The sequence below is a fragment of the Helianthus annuus genome, chromosome 1, assembly GCF_002127325.2.
Source record: "Helianthus annuus cultivar XRQ/B chromosome 1, HanXRQr2.0-SUNRISE, whole genome shotgun sequence".
Classification (NCBI taxonomy): Eukaryota; Viridiplantae; Streptophyta; class Magnoliopsida; order Asterales; family Asteraceae; genus Helianthus; species Helianthus annuus.
In genome coordinates, this window is record NC_035433.2 from 82,872,876 (window position 1) to 82,894,688 (window position 21,813).

A 21,813-nucleotide genomic window follows, 5' to 3' on the forward strand; every position below is an offset into this window, starting at 1 on the left:
TGTTATATCTAGGAGAATGTTGTTGCCATTGATGGAGAGAGAGGAAAGAAAAGGAAAAGAAGAAGAATATGTTGGTGAAAGAATGCGGTTGAATGAAGTTGCAAAATTCGACCAAATGAAGAACGTGCCAAAATTTGGTTGTTATGGTTTTTGATCGGGTCCTCAGGAAAGAATCCAATGCAATGTACGCACCTGCACAACGTCTGAAGTTCAAAATCAACAAAATGGACGTGTAGTGTACATTTCTTCGCGGTGTGATTGAAGAAAATGTGTGCCTTGGCGTGGATTGAACATCCGCACACTACTTCTGAAAGAGAAAGACAAAGACCTTCGCTGGTGGAATATGGAAGACCAGCCGGACCCGGAGGTTTATGATCTAGTTGCTGTCAAGAGATTTCTCAGTAGCTGCAAAATCGACTTTGAAGTCCACACCGGATGGATATCCAGTTTGGGAGAGCACTCAGATTCCTTGCAATGCACGAAGCAGTTGCAGGATACGGTTTTGAACTTCTAAACTCTCTTATGCTTGTCGATATTTAAGCTGCTCTATGAATTATTATCATCTCATACAGCACTCTTTGGCCTGACACGTTGATCTCGAATATCACCTTACACGTGATTGTTTCACAATGAAACTCGTCAATGTTGTCATGGTCCGCACCGCTTACCGACGTGCCAACTGATTTTTCCAAAATTCGATAAATCCTTTCTGATAAAAACTTAATTTTGGTAAACGGCATTAAGGTCAAGCAAGAGTAAAACCAACATCGGAAAATCATTTTTGTATATATCTTTGTGTTTTATATTTATCTTAGTTTGCTGATTTTAAGGGGAGTAAATCCAAAAATCTGAAAATCCAAAAACATCGAAAAATTTCAAAAACACAAAAACAATAGAAAAACAAAAATGAGTTTCCTGGCGAGCAAAAGAGAAAATGATAGTACATCAGTGGTCTATCCAAACCTCTTTAAACCTTAAATGAAAAACGATAAGCAGCTCTATATAAGATGTATCGGTAGGCTCACAATCATTTTAAAGTGTGCAGGGTGATATAAACTTAAATCGACTGAAGACCAGGTGGGAACCATTCATTGGCATATGGTCTTAGTACCGAAATTTCGTTTGATAGATTGCCGAGGTTCTGAGATATTCGGTCTTTATGCTGCTTATCATCTGGGTATCATGGTTGTATCTTTTACCGAAAAATAACAGGGACGCAAGTCTAGATCTTCCATGATACTATACATACGTGTACATATTGCATACGACCTCAATAAGTGATAAACAATCACATGTCCATATCAAAATAAGTGATTAAATATCACATTTATCCGGGAGTCAAGTTCGTCTCTCTGTTGTACGGAAGTACTGACCTGTTCACGGACTTGCTCCTGTGCCCTCATGCATATGAAAATCAAGTTCCTCATCAATAAGTGATTCTATCACATAGGGCTTGTTTTCAAATCAAAATAAGTGAGAATCTCACATCATATACGGTCAAACAGATGATAATCGGTGTACTCACCGGTAAGATGAACCCTCGTGCATACCTTGATACGGGAATGTGTCGTGATGTGGATGAACACCGGTCGGTAAGTATAAATCATACCTTAACGTATCCCCTCGCCATGATTACATCTGATAAGTTGAGCTTAAGTGGACAACAATACCGATAATTGTTATAGGATGCTTATCTTAATGTTAACTAATTGAACAACAAGAGTGTTTTGGCATGACCGTACACTGATATGATTCTCTTACCCTCGAAACTCGCAAAAAGAATGTCTGTATATATTTATTTACTGCTTTCGGTCTTTACATTTGAAAAATTCAAAAATACCATATTCCAAAAAGACTTTATTTCTATTTTATTTTCGATCGTACGTTGTTGGATCTCGAGTCTTCGTTACCTGAAACCTGAACGAAAACCGAATTGACTAAATCTTCATAAACGGTCGAAATTTGCATGTTTTTGAAAGTTAAATCTAAAACTGACAAATTTACTAAACTTTCAAACTGTCGGACGGTGTTTGATTGAAACATGGTCATTCGTGTGTCATTTGTTTATGCTAACTATATTCCAAGCAGTTGTTCTCATTACGCGTTTAGATTTCTTGCATGTGCAGATTCTAAAGGCAAGGAGAACATAGTCGTTGACAAGCTTCGGAATGAAGACACGACATGAAGGCACCCAAATGATGAAGATGATCGAGTTGCCGCTGACCATCATCAACACCATAAGGATCTCAAGCTGTAAAGATCAAGTCATTCACGAGCATAACTCAAGGGGGAGCTTATGTTAAGGGGGAGTTTGTCAACACACTTCCTACATGATACGGGTAGTTGGTTGATACACTTTCTGCTTTCAAGACGTGAAGACTTTGAAGATTCTCCGACATTGAAGACTTGAAAAGACGTTAGAGACTTGAAGACACGAAAATCGAGACAAAGCTACAGCCAAGGGGGAGTTTGTTGGTGCACTTATGTCTGTGCTTTGTCTGTATTTCGTCATGATTCAAAACGATGTCTTTTGTTAGTCTAGGTTACGTCTTAGGTTTGTTATTATGTGTGTTTGATGTAAGTTTGACCAAGTCAACCATCCTCCTGGTTTGACTTGGCCAAACAGTTAACACATGGTTTGTAACATATGTTGTGTCGAAGGATGACATCGAAGGATTGTTTATATCCTTCGATAACCTCGAAGGATAACCTTCGATGGATATGGATGGACCTCGAAGGATATACCATCCTTCGAGGTATATGTGGATCTTTCGGTGAGATTCTGGTCGATAGATGATCTTTCGACCAGACATTCTGATCCTTCGACCAGTGTATCTGTTATGGGTATATATAAACCCATGTAGTGTGTTCATCACAGAGAGACAAGAGAAGTAAGACAGAAAGATAGACACTCGAGAGATAGAGAGAGTATTCTGTCAAGAACACACACACACTTAGAGAGTTTGCAAAACAGATTTGTAAACATTAAGCTTGTAACCGAACCTTTCATACGCATTAATACAAGTGGTGTTAATCGGTGAATATTGTGTGTCTTGTGTTTGTGCTTGTTTCATCTCGGTTTGCACTCTAGCTTGGATTCCGTACTTGCTAGTGTGTTTCACATAACAAGGTTAAGGTTTCACCTCATCCTCCGAGAGGGACCTACATTAATAGTCAGGGTATCCATGTTGATCACGCGAAAATTGAAGCAATTAAGAGTTGGATCACGCCAAAGAACCCATCTGAAGTTCGTTCCTTTCTCGGACTAGCGGGCTATTATCGACGATTTATCGAAGGATTCTCAAAGATCTATGCCGCTTACCGCCCTTACGCATAAAGACAAGCCTTTTGTTTGGGGAACCGAACAAGAGTCTGCTTTTCAAGCCCTCAAGCACATGCTCTGCAATGCTCCTTTTCTCACATTACCCAACGGAAGCAACGGTTTTATTGTCTATTGTGATCCTTCCAACCTCGGTCTTGGTTGTGTTCTTATGCAACGAGACAAGGTTATACCTTACGCTTCTCGTCAGCTCAAAATCCACGAGAGGAACTATACAACCCATGATATCTAGCTAGGCGCAGTTATTTTTGCGTTAAAGATTTGGCGACACTACCTGTATGGTACCAAGTGTACAATCTTCACCGATCATAGGAGTCTACAACATATCTTTAACCAGAAGGAACTTAATATGCGTCAACGCCGATGGGTAGAACTTCTCAACGATTACGACTGTGAGATTCGTTATCACCCAGGCAAAGCAAATGTCGTTGCCGACGCGCTCAGCAGACGGAGTTATTTGCTCAGCATTCGCAATACCCAAGCCCAATACGATCTCGAAGCTCTCATTCGCAAAGCCCAGCATGCTTGTTTTAATGAACGCACTCTAAAGAAGGAACGAATCTATCACGATAGAGCTCAGCTAGTAAGCAAATCGAATGGGATCTTCTATTTTCTGGACCGAATTTGGATCCCTAAGCGGACCGAATTACGAAAGATTTTGATGGACGAAGCCCACAAATCTCGGTATTCCATTCATCCCGGTGCCGATAAATGTACCAGGACCTTCGCTACAAGTACTGGTGGCCGAGCATGAAAAGGGATATCGCTCTCTACGTTGGGAAGTGCCTGACTTGCGCAAGGGTCAAGGCTAAACATCAAAGGCCCTCTGGCTTACTCGAGCAACCCCCAATCCCTATGTGGAAATGGGAGAGTATAGCTATGGACTTCATAACCAAACTTCCGCACACGTCATCAGGTCACGACAGCATTTGGGTCGTTGTTGATCGCTTAACCAAATCAGCCCATTTTCTGCCAATATGGGAAGACTACAAGGTGGAACGATTAGCCCGAATCTACACCGACGAGATCATTTGTAATCATGGGGCGCCTCGTGACATCATCTCTGACCGTGATGCTCGATTTACCTCGCGACTGTGGGAAACGTTTCAAGCTGCTCTTGGTACTACGCTTAACCTAAGTACCGCATTCCATCCTCAAACCGACGGCCAGACTGAGCGAACGATTCGTACCCTCGAAGACATGCTCCGTTCGTGTGTCATAGACTTTGGTGGTAATTGGGACAAATACCTGCCATTAGTCAAATTCTAGTATAATAACAGTTATCATACCAGCATCCAAATGGCACCATTCGAGGCTTTATATGGAAGAAGATGTCGATCGTCTATTGTATGGCACAAGATCGGTCACTCGCAACTAACCGGTCCTGAGCTATTGCAAGAAACGACTGACAAATTCCTCCAAATGCGAGACAACTTGTTGAAAGCTCAAAGTAGACAGAAAAAGTTACGCCGATAGAAGACGCAAGCCCCTTGATCTTGACGTTGGCGACTACGTACTCCTAAAGGTATCACCTTGGAAGGGCGTAATCAGATTCGGCAAGAAAGGGAAACTAGCTGTCACACCCCCAAAATCCACACGTGGAGTACCACCGCTAGGAGGCGTGACATGACCAGGATCAAGCCATCAATCATATCAAACATAGCATTCAAGTGTAAAAGTAGAAAATGTATTTCATCGTGACATGACCGATGTTCATAGCCAAACATTGTTTAAGTAGCGGAAGCATAATAATGAAAACCCAAAGTAAGTTATAAGTTCAAATATCGTTTACGATCCTTATCCCACAACGACCTGCTCCTCCTTGTGCAAGCTCCATAAATACCTAAGGTCCTGCAAGGCATGCAGCAGAGAGTCAACAACTAGTTGAGCGAGTTCACAGAAAGTAAGTTCATAACAGTAATGCGTAAGTTCATCTAGTGGGGGCTTCCCATGCATGTATGTACTAATGGTGGGGGTTTCCCATTGCCTTGTATATATATATATTACTAGTGGGGGATTCCCACGTTTGTCTTTACTAATGGGGGCTTCCCATTATGGTACTTACTAGACTATTTGCAACCATGTGTTCTTCTTAAACCGAGAACAGGAATACGTACAAGGTCACGTAGGATTTAAGTGAGTGCCCTTCCCCGAGGAAAGTGGTACGCGTGGGGTTTACGTAGGATTTACGTAAGTGTCCTTCCGACCCGGAAGACAGTAGTGGGTATTAGGTTACGTAGGATTTACGTAAGTGTCCTCCCTACCCGGGAGACAATGGTAGATACTAGTTTACGTAGGTTTTACGTAAGTGTCCTGACTATCCTGAGGACGATGGTCTATAGTCTAGTGATAGCGTAAGTACGAGTAATCATCCATTTCAAATAATCCAACCCAATTCCCAACCCGGGAATCCCATGCCTTGGCTGTGTGAACTCACCTTGGTTTACTCGGCAGATACACAAAAAGGTTCCTTGAACTAAAGTGGCCAATCTCGTCCTAACAGGGTTACCACACAAGTCAGGTTTTGACTCAAGTAATGCACGTATGAATCACAGCAAACACGCATTGCACGTTAGCAGTCAAGAGCATAACATAATCATACTTGTGCGTTCTAAAATCTAAGCCCAATTGTACCCGGCCCAAAACAATCCAATATTCTTCTCGGCCCAATAAGATTAAACAGTCCAATAAAGATCAGATAACAATTTCCAAGTACTCGGCCCAAACAGTTGGGCTTGTAACAGTAAAAGTCCAATAGCAACATAGTCAGTCTCGAGTCGAGACTATCGGTCTCGAGTTATGCTGATGTCGAGATCTCGAGTCGCAACGAATGAGATCTCGAGCCGCAACAGGGGTGTTCTCGAGTCGCAACAGAGCGGGTCTCGGTTTGTCATGGTCCAGTCGAGACTGTTCGGTCTCGAGTCGCAACTGGACTCGCAATGCCGGTCTCGGGTTATCATGCTCAGGTCAAGATCACACGGTCTCGACTCGCAACCGTGTCGAGACTATCAAATTGTAACAGATTTCCTGATTTCATGCAGATCGGTTACACTCAATTAATCAGTTTCCTTTTTACACTTATCAATTAACAAGTTTCCAACTAATCAGTTAGCATAATATCGATCAAACAGTGAAATCAAACATCTAATCCATATGAATCTTTATGAACATATTTATCAATTCTTATGAACATGTAGCCGAGACTATCAACATACCTCGATTCACTTAGCACATAAACAAGTTACAATCCAAAACTTATAACATAACAACCGATTACATCTAGCTTCAACCGATTCATATGAACACGTATGGCCGATTCAAATCATTCAGATTACGTACATCAAGAACAATCCGATTAGCATGAACATGAGCAATAATACATGTGAAACATAACATTAATCAAGCATGAACACAACCATAAACACATTAACCGATCATATCATCATGCATAAACAACCAACCATAAACACTAACCGGATTAGAGTGTGTAACGAGGGATGATCCGATTACAAGGGGCTTCGAGAATTGGGAGGGTCGGCTGCCTTTGGTTCCGATAGAGAGAGAGAGTATGTGTGCTTGATTGCCAAAGTTGTGAAAACTAAACCCTAAGAGATGTGTGTGATCATATACGTGTGGAAAAGGATGTGGGCCGAAACCCCACATGGGCCACCTAGTGGTCTCGAGTCGGACATGTGGGCCGAAAAGGTTGTGAGGTTGAATTTCTTATTTGGTTCAAGTAGTAACATACACATTCTCATGAAACCATATAGCACGTAACATTCAATCAATCAGCGTAATCACGTAATCACAAATAGTTCAACAGTTACACGTAATGTAAGAGACGGTAAAGTACGAGTTGTCACATTATCCCCAACTTAAAAGAAATTTCGTCCCGAAATTTGGTACGCACTCACTGAGGAAGCTAGGTAGGTTATATCGTTCACTGGTTTTCCTGGGGTGTCACATCCTCCCCCCGTTGATCTGGAATTTCGTCCCGAAATTCCGAAGTAGTAGCTTCAGCCACAGTAGTGGTTGCATTGGTTCCGAATAACTGGGGGTACTTTTCTGTCATCCTGTCTTCGCGTTCCCAGGTGTACTCTGGGCCACATCTGGAGTTCCAACGAACTCGGACAAGAGGGATTCTCTTGCTCTTGAGGACCTTAACATCCCGGTCCGTGATTTCAACTGGTTCCTCGACGAACTGCAACCGCTCGTCGATAGTGAGCTCCTTAAAAGGAATTATGAGGGTCTCATCTGACAGGAACTTCTTCAGATTCGACACGTGAAATACATTGTGAACTGCACCGAGTTCAGCTGGTAGGTTTAGCTTGTAGGCTACTTTGCCTATTTTCTCTATGATTTCGAACGGTCCGACGTACCGCGGATTTAGTTTGCCCCGTTTGCCAAAACGAACCACACCCTTCCAGGGTGAGACTTTAAGTAAAACCCGGTCCCCGACCTGAAATTCCAATGGCTTTCTACGCTTATCCGCGTAGGCTTTCTGACGGTCGCGTGCTGCCGCCATGCATTGTCGTATTTGTGCAATCTTTTCTGTGGCGTCCACTACCATCTCTGGACCCGTAATCTGACTATCCCCCACCTCTGCCCAACAGAGAGGTGACCGGCATTTACGCCCGTACAATGCCTCGAATGGAGCGGCTTGTATGCTGGTGTGATAACTGTTATTATATGAGAACTCCACCAAAGGGAGGTGCTTTTCCCAACCGTTGCCGAAATCAATAACGCATGCCCGAAGCATGTCTTCCAGAGTTTGGATCGTTCGCTCAGACTGCCCATCCGTCTGAGGATGATAGGCTGTGCTCATGTCTAACCGTGAGCCAAAGGATTTGTGCATCGCTTGCCATAGTTCTGATGTGAATCGTGCATCCCGATCCGAAATGATGGAAGTGGGCACCCCGTGCCTCGAAACAACTTCTTTGAGATAGATGTCTGCGAGGGTGGAGAACTTATCCGTTTCCTTTATAGCTAGGAAGTGTGCAGACTTGGTGAGTCGATCCACGATTACCCATATGGTATCATTCCCACGCTGGGATCTGGGTAGGCCTGTAACAAAATCCATGGAAATTTCTTCCCATTTCCATTGCGGTATCGTGGGTTGCTGAAGTAGGCCCGCTGGTTTCTGGTATTCAACCTTGACTCTCGCACAGGTCAAGCATTTACCGACATAAGTGGCAATGTGGGCCTTCATGCTAGGCCACCAATAAGTAGTTCTGATGTCGTGGTACATTTTATCCGACCCTGGATGTACCGAGTAGCGAGACTTGTGTGCTTCGTCCATCACAAGCTCTCGTAGACCGCCATAAAGTGGGACCCAAATACGCCCCGTTACATAGTAGGCGCCATCTGCCTTCTGTTCTAACCGCTGCCGTGAGCCGCGTAGGGCTTCAGCCCTGATGTTTTCTGGTTTCAATGCTTCTGCCTGAGCACCTCGTATCTGTGTAGGGAGGCTAGACTGAATCGTAAGCTGTAGCGCTCGCACGCGCCGAGGTAAAGTGTCTTTCCGACTGAGGGCGTCAGCCACAACATTGGCTTTGCCTGGATGGTACTTGATGGCGCATTCGTAATCGTTAAGTAGTTCAACCCATCTTCGTTGACGCATGTTCAATTCCTTCTGCTTGAAGATATGCTCGAGACTCCTGTGATCGGTGTAAATTGTGCACTTGGTACCGTACAGGTAGTGTCGCCATATCTTGAGCGCGAAAACAACAGCTCCCAGCTCTAAATCGTGCGTCGTATAGTTCCGTTCATGAACCTTTAGTTGACGAGAAGCGTAGGCAAAAACTTTATCTCGCTGCATCAATACACAACCCAGACCCTGTATTGATGCGTCACAATATACTACAAAGTCATCCGTGCCCTCTGGCAATGAGAGAATAGGTGCACTTCAAAGTCTATCCTTTAGGTGCTGAAAAGCAGTTTCCTGAGTGTTGCCCCAACGGTAGGTGACACCTTTCTGTGTCAGTAGTGTAAGCGGCTGAGCAATCTTCGAGAAATCCTTGATAAACCGTCTGTAGTACCCCGCCAAACCCAAAAATTGGCGTATTTCCGTTGGTGTACGTGGTGCAGGCCAGTTCCTGATCGAGTCTACCTTGGATGGATCAACATGGATCCCATCCTTGTTCACTACGTGGCCTAGAAAGTGGACTTCACGAAGCCAGAAGTCGCATTTCGAAAACTTAGCGTACAGCTGTTCCCTCCGTAGGAGTTCCAAAATAAGGCGTAGGTGCTGCTCGTGTTCCTCCTGACTCTTGGAGTAGATCAGAATGTCGTCGATGAAGACAATGACGAACTTGTCAAGATAGGGTTTGCACACCCTGTTCATAAGGTCCATAAATACGGCAGGTGCGTTCGTTAACCCGAATGGCATGACAAGAAACTCGTAGTGGCCATAACGAGTTCTGAATGCGGTTTTGGAGACGTCCTCATCCCGGACTCTCAGCTGATGATAACCTGACCTCAAGTCTATCTTGGAGTAGTAACACGACCCTTGCAACTGGTCGAATAAGTCGTCTATGCGTGGAAGAGGATAACGGTTCTTCACCGTCACCTTGTTGAGTTCCCTGTAGTCTATACACATTCTGAAGGTACCGTCCTTCTTTCTCACGAATAACACCGGAGCTCCCCAAGGCGAAGAGCTTGGACGAATGAAGCCCTTTTCCAAGAGCTCTTGTAGCTGCTTTGACAGTTCCTCCAATTCTGATGGAGCTAGACGATATGGTGCGCGAGCTATGGGTGCTGCTCCTGGAGCGAGCTCGATTTGAAATTCGACCTGACGGTGAGGCGGTAATCCAGGTAAGTCTTCAGGAAACACCTGAGGGTAGTCGCGTACAACTGGAATATCCTCCAGTTTCTTTTCCTTCACTGATGCATCCGAAACGAGTGCCAAGATTGTGGTGTGACCCTTCCGCAGACACTTCTGAGCCTTCAAGAAAGAGATGATGCCTACCACTGCACCACTCTTGTCACCTTGAACTTCGAGGGGTTCTTGACCAGAACGGGGAATGCGAATAATCTTCTCGCTGCATAAGATCTCTGCCTGATGTTGGGATAACCAATCCATCCCAATAACGATATCAAAACTTCCCAAGGCTATGGGAATAAGGTCGATCGAGAATGTTTGGCCGGCTAAGACGATACTACAACCCCTGACTATCTGCGTGGCTTCTAAACTCTTACCATTAGCTAGTTCTATGACGTGTTTGGGGTTTAGGGGTGTTGATGTACGTTTTAACAATTTACTGGCTTTCACAGAAATATAACTTGTATCCGCACCCGAATCAAATAAAATAGTAACATAAATATCGTCGAGAAGAAACTTACCCATAACCACATTGGGATCGTTCATTGCGTCTCCTCGTCCTAACACGAAAGCTCGATCCCTTGCCTCGTTGCCATTGTTGTTGTTGTTTCCCCCGTTGTTGTTCCCGTTGCCCTGGTTATTGTTGTTGCGATTCTGGTTCTGGTTCAGTTGAGGACAATCGCGTTTGAAATGACCTTCAGCCCCACATTGGAAACATCCCCGGTTTCCACGCTGTGGCTGCTGCTGCTGTGGGTTCTGTGGAGCTGGTTGTTGCGGTTGCTGGTTCTGATTTGCAGGTCGTGGGCTCCTACAGTCTTTGGCCTCGTGACCCATCTTGAGACACCTTTGACAACGACCCTTGTTGCACTGGCCGCTGTGATGTCTGTTGCAGTTGTGACACTTGGGGTGAAACCCTTGATACCTTCTCTGTCTATGACCACCAGAGGATTGCTGACTAGGACTCTGGCAGTGGTCAGTCTTCTGCTGCTGAGCTTGGGATTGAATTGTTGTTGAACCTTTGCTAGAATCCCCATCCCACTTTCTTTTGTTGTCACTGGGTGTAGTGGGAGTAGCGGCTGAAGTGGTAGCACCGATGCGTTCGGGCAACTTGTTCTGTTCCACCGCCTGATCCGTGAGGCGATGAGCAAGACGCTGGATGTCTTGGATATTGTCGAGGTTAGCCGACGTAACATGGCTCTGAATTTCTGAGGCTAGACCCTTGAGGTACAGTTCGATGCGCTTGATCGGAGGGTCTACCATGGTTGGGCACAAGATGGCCAGTTCGTTCGACCGTTTCGTATAGGCTTCAATCTCTGACCCCGTCATTTTCAAGTGATAAAGCTCGTTCTCCAACTTGTGGATGTCATCACGCGTGCAGTATTCCCTCTTAATGAGTTCCTTGAAGTCGTTCCAGGGTGTGGCGTTAGCAGCTGCCAACCCTAGGATCTGAACTTGGGCGTTCCACCAAGTTAGTGCTATTCCTTCTAGCGTGCCAGTGGCGTATTTCACCCTGCGAGCCTCAGGGCATTCACACATCTCGAACACTGACTCTAGCTTTTCAAACCAGTGGAGGAGTCCCACTGCTCCTTCCGTGCCACTAAATGTGCTTGGACGACAGTCCATGAAGTTCTTAAAAGTGCAGACAGGCTGCTGCGCTGGTTGACCTATTGTGTACGAATAGGGCAAAGTTTAAATACAAGAGCTATCTTAAGAGTGTAGGATCTAAGGATCCTAGTGTGTGCTATAACCACAGGATATACCTCCTGCTTGTGCGGCTGCAAGTGCCGCAGCAACTTGAGCTTGAACGAGAGCCTCTAGCTGGGCTTGTGTCATGTTGATTCGTCCAGACATGATCTTCATTGTAAAAGTAGCGTAAGTGAGAATGGTTCGCGAGTAGGGCGATGACAGAAAAGCGTAAGCACGTAGGTATTCTCATGTAGTAAAGTCATGTGTATCTAGTGTACTACGAGCAAAGTTCTATACAGTTCTAGCAAGCAGGTAATAAACATAAACCATATTACCTAGTATGTCGAGTCTTGCACGTGGAGCGAAGCGCCGTTGTGGATCGTTGAGAGCACTGTTCTGGTTATAGTCTGGTTTTAATAAAAATGTTTTCACATATTAAAACCGAGTTCTCTATAACCAATGGCTCTGATACCAATCTGTCACACCCCCAAAATCCACACGCGGAGTACCACCGCTAGGAGGCGTGACATGACCAGGATCAAGCCATCAATCATATCAAACATAGCATTCAAGTGTAAAAGTAGAAAATGTATTTCATCATGACATGACTGATGTTCATAACCAAACAATGTTTAAGTAGCGGAAGCATAATAATGAAAACCCAAAGTAAGTTATAAGTTCAAATATCGTTTACGATCCTTATCCCACAACGACCTGCTCCTCCTTGTGCAAGCTCCATAAATACCTAAGGTCCTGCAAGGCATGCAGCAGAGAGTCAACAACTAGTTGAGCGAGTTCACAGAAAGTAAGTTCATAACAGTAATGCGTAAGTTCATCTAGTGGGGGCTTCCCATGCATGTATGTACTAATGGTGGGGGTTTCCCATTGCCTTGTATATATATATATATATTACTAGTGGGGGATTCCCACGTTTGTCTTTACTAATGGGGGCTTCCCATTATGGTACTTACTAGACTATTTGCAACCATGTGTTCTTCTTAAACCGAGAACAGGAATACGTACAAGGTCACGTAGGATTTACGTGAGTGCCCTTCCCCGAGGACAGTGGTACGCGTGGGGTTTACGTAGGATTTACGTAAGTGTCCTTCCGACCCGGAAGATAGTAGTGGGTATTAGGTTACGTAGGATTTACGTAAGTGTCCTCCCGACCCGGGAGACAATGGTAGATACTAGTTTACGTAGGTTTTACGTAAGTGTCCTGACTATCCTGAGGACGATGGTCTATAGTCTAGTGATAGCGTAAGTACGAGTAATCATCCATTTCAAATAATCCAACCCAATTCCCAACCCGGGAATCCCATGCCTTGGCTGTGTGAACTCACCTTGGTTTGCTCGGCAGATACACAAAAAGGTTCCTTGAACTAAAGTGGTCAATCTCGTCCTAACATGGTTACCACACAAGTCAGGTTTTGACTGTAGGATCGGACTTCGACCTAAACGAGTCAGTTGGAAGAGCTCAAATCCGTTTCAGCGGCGGAAACAAAGAAACGAACATATACACAGCATGTTTCACACTTTACTCCTCTTATATATTGATATTACAGCTATTACAGTGAGAGGAAATACCGGCAGCACCTCGGTATCAGTTTCGAACAATCGTTACAAAACAAAATGACAAGGTTCCTATATATACTAGTTGTGGATCGCTCCTAGGACTAGCCGTAAAAGCGATCCAGACTCATATGTTCCATAAAAGCGATTCCCACCTTGTTCTTAAAAGCGGTTCCCATGTTGACTAACTTCATTCCTTCATTCAATTCTTTGTCTTTTAGTGATCTCATATATCATTGGTTATTTGAGAGGTGGAAGATCATTGGTCCAAAGGTTGGTGAATGCTCATTGGACCACTAGTAGGTCCAATCAACACAAAGTCCACATAAGAACCATCTCCATTTTCTTGAACTTGTCGTTTGTTTATTTATATGATGACATGTGATGACATCACATGTGATGTCATCAAGATGATGTCACATGTGATGTCACGTCTGACCGGATCTGCAACGAGAACGATACTCGACATTAGACGTAGTCGACAGATGACTGCACCAACAGACTCCCCCTCAGATGTTGACGAGTCTAAAGTGTCGAGTCTTCAATGACTTCAGTCTTTAACAGTGCAAGCATCCTCAACTCTTACTCTTCTCTTCTCATTATCATCAACCGACTTTCCATGATCAATTTCTACTCTGATGTCTTCAGACTCCCCCTTTCGATATGCTGGGATCGCAGTCTGGCTTGTTGAAATCACAAAGACTTCAGGTATCGGAACCTGGTCTTCAAAACCTGCACATCCTCTACCCAAAAATAAATCTCCCGATGATAATATGAAAATATCTAATGAATCATTCACAGAAATTATACAATCACGGAATGATTTTACAATTTGAAGAACCACTTGGAGATATATATCACTTTTGTTTTAGAAAAAAAAACCAACACACTCTCCCAAACCATTTGTTCGTCATGTTTAGCACTCGGAATTTTGAAGATCAACTTTTCAATACCAGTTGTCGAAAATCTTTTTGATTTTTTATGCTAAAACACGCTGAAAATCTTTTTGGATTTTTGACATAAGAGAATTAAAATGCAGTAAAGAAAATATTTACAAACATTATTTTTGTGAGTTTGTGTAAGAGGATCATATCAGCTTATGAGACAAATCACCAACACCGTTAAGCTTCATTTCATTTTAAGTTTTAAACAATTTACCTAGATTGTCAGTATACTGGTCCACTTAAATTTTCACACAAAGTTCAACTGTTCAGAGATACGATATTAATGACTTAGAAACTAAAACTTATCCGTGTGTCCCACTACTTGAATATACTCCCGTATCCAGATCCCAATATTCAGTCTTACAGGTGAGTATACCACAGCTGATATCTGTAAGGGGTTAGGTGCGAAACCGTGAGAGCTCAGGTCAGAACTTCCGTTCAGCAGAGAGATGACGGCTCGACTTTTGGTGGGTCCCCTTTAGAGGATCTTTTTTACAACAGCAATGACTATCAATTTTATTGTTTCATCGATTTGCTGAGGGCGGCGCTTTTTCAAGCATTTGCAGAAAGTATTATCCGGGGACTAGGTCAGTACTTCCATACAGCAGAAGTCCCGGGATAATACCCCAGATATCACTGAGCATAAAGACCTAGTATCTCAGAATAAGGGACCTTTCAAACAAGATTTCAGGGGTTACCTATATATCCAAGTTTGTGTTAACCCACCGAACAAGCAAGTTTGAAATTTAGGTTTATATCTCGTCACAGTTTATTAAATGTGCAAAAATCTACTGACATATCCACAGTAAGATTGTTTAACACTTTTAATCTTTCCAATTCTTTAGCATGTTGTGATAGTCCGCTGATGTACTATCATTTCCTCTTTTTCACAACAAACTCATTTTTGGATTTTATCATGTTTTTGTCTTTTTCAAATTTTCTAATGTTTTTGGATTTTCTGAAAATTTCTACTCCCCCTAAAATGCAAACACATTAACGAAAATTGAAAACAAACTGTACAGAAACATGACAACCGATATCAAATCGCATCAGTTCGCCATTCACTTTGGCATAAACAATCAGAACTCCCCCTATCAACAAACTATTTTCTCATTTAGATTTCAAAACACTTAAGTTTGTTTTAATCAAAATGATTTTTCCGGAAAATAAGTTTGGTTGATTTTACCACTTGTAGGTATATCAATACTAAGTTCGGGGATGTGGTTCATCATCTTGTCTATCTTTTACCCATATGTAGTAAATCAAGTACAACTTAATGTCCCTGATTTACCATTTGCAATCAAGCAATCTCTAAACCAATTGTAAAAATAACCACTTGTAGGAATGTTACGTCTACATCACCATTTTACCAATCAGGATGCCGATTCTTGCTTCGCACTTACCAACCTGGAAGCTCCGGCGTAGTCCTCTCACCTGTAAACATTCAAACACTATTCAAAATCTTTCAAACAAACTTTTCAAACACTAGAAAGATGCCGATTCCTGATCCACGATTACCAACTTGGGATCTCCGGCAAGTCCGGTGTATTACTCAAACATAATGTCCACCCAAGCCTCACCAGCCTTGGGTGACTTTGGAACACATCTGTCCCACCAACATTTTGATTTATAAAATTCTTTAGCACCTTTTACCTTCTTATCAACCATCTTCCCAAAAATATGTTTGACTTTCCCGTTGAAAGCCTTATCAACATCAAATTCTCCTTTATCGGCGAAGAATTGATTTGAAATCTCTACCTTTCCAACTTTCTTCATCAAATTTTCCTTTGACAATTTCGGAAAATTCTCATCGTTCACCACTGGAACGGAATTATCAATCTTTTTCTCAACACATGACTCCTCTGATTTTATGGAATCAGATTCATTGTCAGAATTACCCTCAGATTTAACAACCCACTTTTGCTTGTTCATATCACCTTTTCTTTTGTAAAAACGTTTTGAACTTTCTCCTTCCTCAGAAGTAGAGTTTTCAAACTTTTTAACATTTTTCACAGGTTGTTCTTTCTTATCAACACAAGTTTTTCTCAAAACAGAGTTAGAAGAAACTCCCTGTTTTTGGTAGTTGGTCTTGGGGCAATTCCATGCTATGTGTCCAACTTCTTGGCATTTGAAACAGGTTCTTCTGTTAACTCTCTGAGCAGATTTTCTCACATTCTTCCTCACTTCAGCAAGAAACTCTTGATTCGACTGCTTCCAGAACGGTTTCTTCTGCTCATCTTCAGAACTTCCTCCTGAAACAAATTTTGTTTTTGGTTTATAAGTTTTCTGATTTTTATAATTTTCTGAAGAATTGAAACCAAGACCTTTCTTTTTGAGATTACCATTATGGTTTGGTTTCTTTTGATAACCTGAACCATAATCATAACCCTTTTTCTTGTTCAATCTCTGTTGAACTCTTGAAGTGTACTTTTTAGGTTTTTCAGTAAGATTTACATCTTTTATTTCAGAAATATTAATTTCTGTTAATTTGAAAACCTGTTTGATCATTTCAGTTTTGACACTTCTTATTGGGAATTCCTCATCAGAATATAATTTGTCTGAATCAATCAAAGTATATGCTACTTTAATCGATTCGTCATTCAAATTAGATTTTGATAACAGGAATTCTTTATTGTAAACCCTGTTAACCGGTGAACTTGGACTCTTTTCTGACGAACTCGAACTTTCAGACTTAGACTCCGGTTTTGACTCTTCATCCGTATCCAACACCTGATCGACAACTCTTTTAACTAACTCGGACTCATGATCAGTGTCAGACGCTGTGAATGTAACATCAATATTGTCTGGTAATTCATCAGTGATTTCAGACTTTAATTTGATGTTTAGAGCCTTGTCTACTTGTTCCTCGTTTGGTTTCCTGGGGGAATAACTCTCAAAGATAGGAGGCGGACATCTGTTATACTTGACACTTGGTTTCTTACCAGTATCCGCTTCTTTATCTTTTTTCTTGAACGCTTCAAGACCTGCAACAGTAGGATAAACACGATCAATCAGATAATCACACGTAGTATAACTCAAAAGTAATCGGTTGATCCTTTCACTCTCGATCTTCTGAAGTTCCAACTCCTTCTTCAAATTAGCACAGTCTTCAATATAATCATTGATGACACTTTGCTTTGTCATTAAAGTTGCACTCATTTTATCATTTGACTTTTCAAATTCTGCATTTGCTATTTTCAAACTATCAACCGTCCGGTTCAAGACGTCGTACGACTCTTTCACGTACTTCACATCTGATAGTAAATCTTCTTTCAATTTCTCCAACTCAGCAAACTTTTTATCTTTTTCTTCACAACCTTTACAAGCTTCTAAACATTTCTCACAAGGCTTAGCAACTTCAATTACCTTTTCAACTATCTTTTCGACTTCAACAGTCTTTTCAACTTCAACAAGTTTCTCGACTTCGACAATCTTTTCTATTTCGACAAACTTTTCTACTTCGACTATTTTTTCAACAATTTTCTCAACTTCCACAAGTTTCTCGACTTCAACAATTTTCTCGACTACCTTCTCTATTTCAACAATCTTTTCTGGTGCATTCTCACCAGTTGCTTCATCTTTTGCTACTACAACTTCAGTCTTCGCCTTTTCATTTGCAAGTAGCTTTGCAGCTTCTAGCTCTCTCTGCAATCGAGCAATCTTCTTCTGATTCAGCATTTCAACTTTATCTGCATAGAAAAAATTAAAACTGTCAGGATCAATGCTTTTTCTACATTTGTTAAGATACTCTTCCTCATCGTCCGTATCAACATCACTTCCAAGATCTGGAAATATCGGAATTCTTTTCTGAGAGGCTTCATTTTCATCCAGAATCCTGGTAACAAGTGCCACATTAGATTTCGTTCCACTAGGTATAAACTTGTCCCAGCTAAATCCCTTTGCAACAACCTCATCATCTTGATCTATTATCCCATAATAAGCTTTCCTATTGGCTTCTTCAATCATTCTTCCATGGGCAGTTTGCGGTTCCTTTTGTTGAGGTTTTTGGTCAATTTGATGAAAGATCGATTTCTGATAATAACTGCTCTTTTCTTGACTACCAGTTGATTCTTGGTTCTTACATTCCCGTTTAAAGTGACCTTTTCCTTTACATCGGAAACAGGTAACTTTTGATTTGTCAAAACCAAGTGGAGAAGCAGCCATTCCTCGGAACTCGTCTCTGCCAGTAATCTGTTGAAACTTTTCAGCTCTTCTGCATGCACTTGCTAAGCACCACTTCACATCCATCAGCTCAAGCTCTTCTGCATCGATTTGGTCGTAATCTTCTTTTGTAAGCATCGGATTACCAATCCTTCCGGCAATCAGACTTTCATACGACTCCAACATGGCGACAAGAGATGCCATGTGTTGCTTTGCTACCTCGGGAGAAAGAGGTTGACCATTTTGGATGTTCAGTGTCACATTACACTGCAGATTTGAAGTATTTTGCTTTTGAGGGCTAGATGTGTTGTGGTTTGGATCAAAGCTTGAGAATGATGAAGTAGATCCACCACTTTGAGTTGTAGTACTTGTATTTGGACTAACCGAGCCATCAGCACTGAAAGCGGTACTAATCTTTGGACTTTGATTAATCGTTGGAGTGGTCTCAAACTTGTTCCCTCGATAATACAGACTGACATCTTGCTTTGCATTTGGATTTGTCATGATAGCTGTCTTTTGAATATCCAACTCTTGTTCTTCGATTTTCTGAATAAACTGAGCCAAATTCATACTTTCGGATTTTCTCATAAGTTTCACAACCATCAAATATGTTCCCCACTTGTTCTGTGGTAACGCCTCAGCCAGTTTGTCAACCCACTCATCATCATCTTTCTCAATTTTCAACCTACCCATTTCTAAAACCAAATGACAATATCTATCTATAGTCTGCTTGGTTGTTTCATGATCAAATGCAGTAAACATGTCAAACGATTTCTTTAATAATGCCTTCTTGTTCTTGATCATATCAGCACTCCCTCTGAATTTCTGAATCAACGCTTCCCAGATGGATCTAGCAGTTCCGTTATGTTGAAGTAAGACAAAGATGTCTTCTTTAACTGCTTGCTGAAGGATGCTGATCATCATCTTCTCACTTGTGTATTTCAATTTATCAGCTTCAGTAAAATCATTGAAACCTTTTTCCATGCCGCGTTCATTCTTTGGTTTCTCATAGTCTTTCAGTAAAGAACACCATGCTTCGAATCTGTAAGCTTGAACCCAATTCTCGAATCGGTTCTTCCAACCCTGAAAATCTTCAATGTACATGAGTTTCGGCGGTTTTTGATGAGTGCCCGTCTCATTCTCATTATACAACGCTTCAGCAGGAGTTACAGGGGCAACGGGTGTCGCGAACGCATTGTAGAACTCTTCAGCCATTTTTCAAAGCGCAGATGATGCTTCGGGAAATACCTGACAACACACAAACAAAAACACAATCAGTTTAAAGATTTATCAATTAATAGAAACAAAACTGGTACTCGAACTGATGATTTTTCTGTAAGGACTGAAGGTTGACAAGCTGTGCGAACTGCTATGACACGGAACAATTTCAAACAGCCTGACTCTTTGAAACTTTTGAACTTTAGACTGTACGAACTGACAGAAACCACAACTCAAACCACGCGACTTGTCTGCCAAAACGACTGATCGAACCGTGTGAATCGACTGAACTTCAAACCTTTTGACCTTACTTTGATGCGTACTGAACAATTTTTGGTACGATCTGACAACTCACACAACCTGGGTACACTACTTATCACCACAAAACAATATCACTAACTCAACATATGCAAACATTATGAATCAAAATGTCCAGGTAATCAAATGACAAACAATTTTTGCAATCAGAGTATTAACTGTCAATAAAACTAATTTGGTCACAAACAGTTTTACTCACAAGCTTATTTGATCGAAAATTATGGGCTTTACAATTTCAATTTGGCGGGCTTATTATATTCCTAATCGGCGGCACCTTTTACTCGTTTTTTTAACATCATATGCAAACATTTTTCAGACAATTACAAGAACTCAAATATTATTCGACCCTAAAATCCATTATATGAATATTTTTAATATGCACTTTGACTCACTTTGACTCATACATCAAACACATGGAACAATTTTATTTGACCTTTATTTGAAGTGCAGAAAAAAATATAATAACATCAATTCACATTCGGTTATAGTGGGGCGGCAAAACAAAGATATTTTGTTTTTAAAATCTGATTGGTCTAATATGTATAATGGGCGGCAAGTGGAAGAAGTTGATTGGGCCGTAACACTAAAGGTGGGCGGTGGGCTTTAATGTGATAACTTTTGACAGTCTCAATTAATTCATAGACATAATTTTCAAGCGGTGCACGTTATCACAAAAACAATTCAGATGATTTGACTTATAAGCGGTTCAGAAATGTTTTTATGAGCGGTTCAGAATTTTTATATGAGCGAGTCACAAAAGCGGTCCAGATTTGTTTTTTTGGAGCGGTTCAGAATGTCTCAATAAGCGATCCAGAATTTTTTTACCAAAGAGCGAACCAGACACTACGTTTGGAGCGGACCAGAAGATTTTCGAGCGATCCAAAAGTATTTCGAGCGGTCCACAAAAGCGATACAGATACTTTTGACGAAAAAGCGGACCGAAAAATCGCGATATCTCCAAAACGGCTTGGAGTTTCGAGCTGAAACTTGGTAGGGTTTTAGATCAGGTATACGCGCATCACATATCCAAAAATCAGCCAAAACGGACCGTGAAATCTTGGTCTGACGTAAGAAAGAAGGTGTAGAAGAAGAAAAAATGATGAAAACGAGCTGTATATGCGAGATCTCCTCCTCCTTGGCTCTGATACCAATTGTAGGATCGGACTTCGACCTAAACGAGTCAGTTGGAAGAGCTCAAATCCGTTTCAGCGGCGGAAACAAAGAAACGAACATATACACAGCATGTTTCACACTTTACTCCTCTTATATATTGATATTACAGCTATTACAGTGAGAGGAAATACCGGCAGCACCTCGGTATCAGTTTCGAACAATCGTTACAAAACAAAATGACAAGGTTCCTATATATACTAGTTGTGGATCGCTCCTAGGACTAGCCGTAAAAGCGATCCAGACTCATATGTTCCATAAAAGCGATTCCCACCTTGTTCTTAAAAGCGGTTCCCATGTTGACTAACTTCATTCCTTCATTCAATTCTTTGTCTTTTAGTGATCTCATATATCATTGGTTATTTGAGAGGTGGAAGATCATTGGTCCAAAGGTTGGTGAATGCTCATTGGACCACTAGTAGGTCCAATCAACACAAAGTCCACATAAGAACCATCTCCATTTTCTTGAACTTGTCGTTTGTTTATTTATATGATGACATGTGATGACATCACATGTGATGTCATCAAGATGATGTCACATGTGATGTCACGTCTGACCGGATCTGCAACGAGAACGATACTCG